This window comes from Arvicanthis niloticus, chromosome 12, assembly GCF_011762505.2.
Source record: "Arvicanthis niloticus isolate mArvNil1 chromosome 12, mArvNil1.pat.X, whole genome shotgun sequence".
NCBI classification, from domain to species: domain Eukaryota; kingdom Metazoa; phylum Chordata; class Mammalia; order Rodentia; family Muridae; genus Arvicanthis; species Arvicanthis niloticus.
The window spans coordinates 26,360,379-26,367,810 of record NC_047669.1 but is presented as its reverse complement, the minus strand read 5'-3'; the positions used below and the strand labels follow the sequence as shown (position 1 = coordinate 26,367,810).

General features: G+C 36.7%; 1 pseudogene; it reads right to left on the bottom strand.

Moving 5' to 3' along the window:
- Window positions 1–1,239: 1,239 nt before the first annotated feature.
- Window positions 1,240–2,419, bottom strand: LOC117718038 (glyceraldehyde-3-phosphate dehydrogenase pseudogene; annotated as a pseudogene).
- Between the last annotated feature and the right edge of the window lie 5,013 nt (window positions 2,420–7,432).

Sequence of the window (7,432 nt, the reverse complement as noted above, 5' to 3'; positions counted from 1 at the left end):
TGAGAATAGTGTTGTAGAATAATAGCATATCCATGGTATTTTGATTTAGTAAATAAAAGTTGTATAGTAGGGTTATATGGTAGCTCCATTTTCAGCATTTTGAGGAAACTTCAGACACACAGTGAACACAAGTTTGCAATCTCACAGTAGTAGATACACGTTTTCTTTCTCCATCCATTCTCTGCATCATTTATTTTCATTTGTTCCCCTGGTAATTGCTGTTTCGACTAGGGCGACATAGAATGTAAAAGCAGTTTTAATTTTCTTTACATCTGAGTAACATTCCATTATCCATTTGTCTGTTGATGGACATCTAAATTGAATCCATTTCCTAGCTATTTCAAACAGTGCAGCAATGAACATGAATGTACAAGGTTCTCTGCTTTAAAACTTAGAGTCATTTGGGTATGTGGCCAGGACTGGTATACCTGGGCCATGGAGTAGATCTGTTTCTAAATCTGTTTGTTAAAAAACATCTAGGATCATTTTTCTACTTGATGCACTTGTTTATACTCCCATCAACTCTATATAAGGTTTCTCTTTTCCTACATCTATACTTATATTTGTTATTAGAAACAGAAATAAAATATAAAAATTTACATGTTTGGTAATTAAAATATATTCATTATTAATCAAAACAAATTAAAATAGAAATAAAAGATTAATCTCAAGACATGTGAAAATACAAACACAACTTCAAATATTCTTTAATGTAGCAAAATAGTTTGAAATACCTGTATCCTTTCCATGGGCAGGCACCAAACCCTGACACTATTACTGATGCTAAGTTGTGCTTACAGACAATAGCCTAGCATGGCTGTCCTCTGAGAGGCTCTACCAGCAGCTGACAGATATAGATATGTATACATATAGCCACTCAGTGGACTGAGTTTGGGAACCCCTATGGATGAGTTAGGGGAAGACTGAAGGAACTAAAGAGAATGGTGACCCCCTAGGAAGACCAACACTGTCAACTAACCTGGACCCTTGGGAGCTCCCAGATATAAGCCACCAACCAAAAAGCATATATGGGCTGGTCCATGGTCCCCAACACACATGTAGCAGAGAGCTGCATTTCTTGGTCTCAGAGGAAGAGGATGGGCTTAATCCTGTAGAGATTTCCTGTCCCAGGGAAGGGAGATACTAGGGAAGGGCACCCTCTCAGAGGCAAAGGAGGAAATGGGGTGATGGACTGGTAGGGAACACAACATTTAAAATGCAAATAAATAAAATAATTAATTAAAAAAATTTAAGTGGGTGCAGTGAACTTGGTTGATGGTATTCAAGAAGGTGAGGCTCCCTAGGCCCCTTCCCATTATATGGGGTTCTGGGACGGACACTGTGAGGAAGATGCTCAGTGATGGGGGTCAGGTTGGGACAGTGAATTCTCAGCAACTGAGGAAAACCAAGGGCCTCCCTCTTGTTCGCATTATCCTTGCTGGGATGGGTCATCCCGAGCTTCTTAGTTGTTGGAGGCCATGTCACTGTGATGTCCACTACATTGTTGTTGTAGCAAAATTCATTGTCACACTAGGAAATGGTTTACAGAGTTGTCATTAAGAACAATGCCATCCCTAGCATCCAAGGTGGAGGAGTGGAGTTACTGTTGAAGTGGCAAGAGATAATCTGGTCCTCAGTTTAACCCAGGATGCCCTTTAGTGGGCAGTCGGATGCCTGATTCCCTACCTTCTTGATGTCATCATATTTGGCAAGTTTCTTCAGGAGGAATGTCAGATCCATCATGGATACACTGAGATTAGGAAGCTAATTGGATTCCTGTTCAACTCTGGGATTACCTTGTCCATAGCCTTGGCAGCACCAGTAGATACAGGGATGATGTTCTGGGCAGCACCATGGCCATCACGCCACAGCTTTTTATGGGACCATCCACAGTCTCCTGAGAGGCAGTAATGGCATAGACCATGTTCATGAGTACTTCCACAGCACCAACAGTTGGTGGTAGGAATGTATTGCAGACAATCTTGAGCAAGTTGTCATATTTCTCCTGATTCACACCCATCACAAACATGAGGGCACCGGCAGAAGGGACAGAGATGATGACCCTTTGGGCCCCACCCTTTAAGTGGGCCCCAGAGTTCTTCATGGTGGTGAAAACATCAGTAGACTCCAGGACATACTCAGTACCAGTATGTCCCTATTTGATGTTAGCAGGATTTAGCTCCTGGAAGATGGTGATGGGCTTCCTGTTGATAACAAGCATCCCATTCTCAGCCTTGACTCTGCCATTAAACTTGCCATGGGTAGAGTAATACTAGAATATGTAGACCATGTAATTGAGGTAAATGAAGAGACCACTGATGGCAACAACTGCCACTTTGCCAGATGCCAATGAAAAGGCAGCCCTGGTAACTAAGTACCCAATACTGCAAAATCTGTTCACTCTGTCCTTCACCATCATGTCTACAGGACAAGGCTGGCACTGTCCAAGATGAAGCGGCTGTCTCCGGAACACATATGAGCAGAAAGCCCAAAAACATTCTTAAACAGTGTAATTTTAGACTGCAAGGAACTAGGAAAGCAGAAGACTAGCTTTTTAATAGAACGAATGAAAGCAACTAACAAAGTAGATATAAACAAGACAAAAATAACAAAGATAATAAAAACATCAATGAAGATAAAGCACTTAAATTAGTACCCAAGTCTACATCTAATATAATGGGGAAAGAAAGATAAAGATTCACATGTAGTCAAACAGAAAAGGAGGGAGAAACATTTCAACCAATTGCACAGAAATGAATTGCAATTAATTTCAGAACCACAAATTAGATATTGCAAAGGGAGATAGACTCCTAGAAACAGACAACCTGCCAAGACTGAATAAGAAAGACATAGAAAAACTTGGCAGGTATATAATGAGATTAATTCAGTAATCACTTTCTAAGAAAACAGCCAAGCAACAGATAAATGTGGGATAATTTAAACAAACACTTAAAGAAGTAATATTAAACTTTCTTTATCTCTTTAGAGAAAAAATAACAAAAGCAAACAAACAAACAAACAAACAACAACAAATCTGTGACGTGTTGACAGGATTCTTCAATATGACCAAGTCAGATTTTCCCTCACAAGGAGTGTACGAATAAATGTGATAGACTATATTATCAAAATCAAGGATTAAAAATCATAAAATTATTTCAACAGTGGAAGAAAAGTATTTGTCAATAGTTTCTCATGATAAAAATAATCCACAAATTATTCACAGAAGAAATGTCCCTGAATTTGACAAAGAATATATATGACACATCTATGGTGAAAAGTTGTGGTTTCTATAAAATGTGAAGGAAGGTCAAAACACTCACATTTGGAAACATAGCAATTAGGAAATAAAAAGAAAAGAAAGTCAACTAAATATAAAAGGAAAACATAAAATTATCTATATAAATAACATAATCTTCCTTCCTTTTTGGATACCAATCATAATCCTGTTGCCCAGGCCTCTAACATAGCAAACCCTCTTCTACCAGACTTTCAAATGACAAAATTATAAGTAGGAGCCACAGTTCCAGCATTACTGTTTCTTATCTCTTAAAATTTTTATTTTTAGCATTATGCTTATGTATATTAACTAGAGGGCATGCATTGCTACAGCATGCATGTGGAGGTCAGAGAACAAGGATCGGAAGATTTATTTCTACCTCTAATATGTGTGTTCAGTAAAGCCAATTCAGAGCATCAGGCTTTTGGCAAGAATCAAATCCACTGAATTTATATCTCTATGGTATCTCTAAAATTCTATTTGTCCACTTTCTATGAGACAGTTAGCCATAGATGCAAGAAAGACCTTGATCTTGTAATTGCCTTCTAGACTCTGACCACCCACCCCTCTGAGATTTTATATCTTTATGAGTGATAAGGTGGATGTTCATAATAACATTAAGAGTAGAACTTTCATATGATCCACAAATAGTTCAAAGAATTCAAGGAATATCTTCAAGATACATTTCATTAATTGTGTTCATTATAACATTAATCTCAATAGCTGAGATATAAAACCAGCTGAAGACATCAGTTGATTAATAAATAAAAAAATGGGGTAAACAAATGCACACACACACACACACACACACACACACACTAAAATACTCTTAAACCATAGGAAAGAAAGAAATCCCATAATTTGTGTCAACATGGAGGAGCACAGACCACATTGCCCTCCATGAATCAAGTCACTCACATCCAAACATAAAGTATTCACTATCTCATTTGTTTGTAGAATCTAATGAAATCAAATTCATTGATGTTGAGAGTAGAATTGAATGGTGGTATCCAGAAGCCACAAGATGGAAGAGCTGAGGAAATATCTGTCACATTATTACAATGTTACCATTGACCAATCAATCTATTAATCAGTTTTCTGTTGCTGTGATAAAATACCATGACCAAAGCAACTTATAAAAGGAAATGTCCATTTGAGGTTTATGGTCTCAGAGGAATAACAGTCCATCATCTTCATGTCTGGGAAGCACGACAGCAAGCACCTGGCCTGGCACAGGAACAATTGAGAACTCAGATCTCAAACCACAAGCAAGAAACACAAAAAGAACTAGGAATGACTTGAGTCTTTGAATTCTCAAAGGCCAATTCCCTTGATATATTTCTTCCAGTAAGGCAACACCACAGAAGCTTCCTCAAACAATCAACAATTGAAGACAGAATAGCCAAATGTCTGAGAAATTATTTAGAACATCTAATACAAACCTCTATAGCCAGGTTGAACAAATTTTGGTAGTACATCATATATGTGATAATTAGAGTTAATTTTAATGCATTGTTGTCTTAAAAATTAAGAGAATTTGTGTTATTGTCTCCCCTAAAGCTGATAAATATGTACATAATCTATAAGCTAATTGCCTTTATTTAATCAGTTTATAATGTGTTCATATATCATAACAGGAAAGTTTATATTGTAAATATGTATACTTTTATCAATTAAACTGTATTAAACCTGGGAGAATTTTGACATTAAAAAAAAACATGCATAGCCAGACACAAAAATGGAAAAATGTCTGAACAATATCTGTTTACAATATTTCATACTTAAAGATTAATAGGATGAATAGAGAGGGGAGATGACATTTCATTCACCTTTCTTCCAGTTCATTTTTTCTAAGTTACCATTGGTTTCAAGCAGCAACATAACATCAAAGTTTAGATTCATGTTCCAGAACCAAACCACCTAAGATCAATTTGTGGCTTTAGCATTTGCTAATTATATAGTCATAACAAATATTTCTTAGCTCTTCAGGCTGATCATCCATAAATGATAATAAATAATATAATAAACCAGGTATTATAGCTTTGAAGTACATTAAACCTTCACAGCACAGTGAGAAAATACATGAAAATAAAAAATGTTAACCATTTCTGCTGTTATATTTATCATAATTTACTCTAAAATTGTTGCATAATATTTGTATAGAGTAAAATATTTAGACTCCCATGTACCATTTCTGCTGAGTTTGATATATGCATATACTACTGCTCAAATAAAAATTTAGAATAATTCCCTCACCCCAATAAACTAGAAGTCCCTGCCCTTCTTAGGCAGGTAATATTCAAATCTATCAGCAAGAATTGCTTTTGTCTCTTCATGGATTTTCTATATGTAAAGTCTACCTGGATCCATATCTTTGACTGAATACATTTCAAATCTATCTACAATACTGTACCCAAATGTTGCAGTGTTTGCTTGTTCATAGTATCCATCATGTGTAGTATCCCATTATCTCCTATGAATGAACATCTGTGTTGTTTTCATTCTGAATTTTATGAGGGAAGATGCTTAACTATGATACACATGTTTAGATTTTCAAAACACATTTGTGTGATTTTGATTCTTCTTTCTTGCTTAGGAGTGAAGGAAAATTGCTGGATATTGAATAGGTAGGCATTGAAAACATATTTATAAAAGTGGCTCACACAACAGTGAGTGAAAAATCCTAATTCTTTCCCTAATAAATTTGGAATTATTGGCTTTTTTTAATTAATTTATTTTTTTAAATTATCATCTTGTTTGTTTCTTAGAAATTTTACTTTGTGCAGAATATCATCTCCCCTGGTTTCACTGTATATCACTTCTTTGTTGATCAGGTTGAATGGAAATCTATGCCTTTCATGATAGCAAAACAGTCACTTTTGTGATTTTTCTGAAAATCATTTGGATCCTCCATTGTGTATTTGTCTTCTGACTATTCATAAGCTATATTTGTGTTTTAGATATGTTTATGCAAGCTAGTTGTATGTGAACTTGACACAATCTGTGTCATTTTGGAAGAAGAAACCTTGTTAAAGAAAAAATTTCCATCAGATTGACCTGCAGCCAAGTCAGGAACTTTCTTGGATGATGATTGATGTTGTAGAATACAGAGCACTGTGAGGTATCTTAGTCCTTGGCTCAGGTTGCTGTAAGAAAGAAGACTGAGCAAACTACAAGAAGCAGCACTCTTCCATGGCCTCTACATCAGCTCCTGCATCCAAGCTCCTACTCTGTTTGAATTCCTGCCATGAATGCCTTCTGAGATAGATTGTCTTGTAGAGCTATAAGCTGAAACAAACACTTTACATGTTACTTTTGGTCATGACATTTTGTCACTGAAATCAAAACTGTAAGTAAGAGAGTAATTGGTACCACGTCATGGGGTATTTCTGTTACAGACCTAACCATGTTTTTTGGAGAGCACTGTGGAAGGATTTTGGAACTTCAACGTAGAGACTCTATCAAAATTTTAAAATGTGGTAGATGCTGTGGGAACATGGAGGATAATGCTAAAACAGAGAATGCAGAGGCCTTGACTGTGAAGTTTCATAGGGAAGTTTGAGAGTCCCTTGAAAATCAGATACGGGTTGTTCATGTGATACTATGAATTGAGAATATGAGGTTTTGAGAAGATAGACTGAACATTTGTTTGTGCTTAACGAGCAGTCAGAACCACTAAGGTGAGACCTTTGCCTTCCTGGGGCAATTGATACTGATTTCTGTAAGTGAGAAATTATTGATGATTAATAATAGACCAGCATCATTAAGGCAAAGTCTTCTGGAAAGTATTTTCTCAAGGTCAGCACACACAATCTGTGGTCCAAGGAGGGGTTCAAGGCTACACTTTGTTCTAGCAACCAAATTCGGTAATGTACAAGAGTCACCCAATGGCTTCTGGTTTTGAAGGCATGAAGGGGTCATGCAGGGCACTTTGAGACTTGACATTTTAAGACAGGGTTAAAGTTTCTAAAGAACACTCAGAAGAGGCTATAAGTAACGGTTCAGCACAGTTGTAAAGGGAGATTCGAGAATGTTTGGAGATTCCAGAACCATGTGGTAAATACTGAGAGAAGCAGCACGTGTGGAGTAGATGGCTTGAGATGTGCTAAACGTTCAGTCTCAAGCCGATGAAGTCTAGAAGATTGCGAGTGAGTC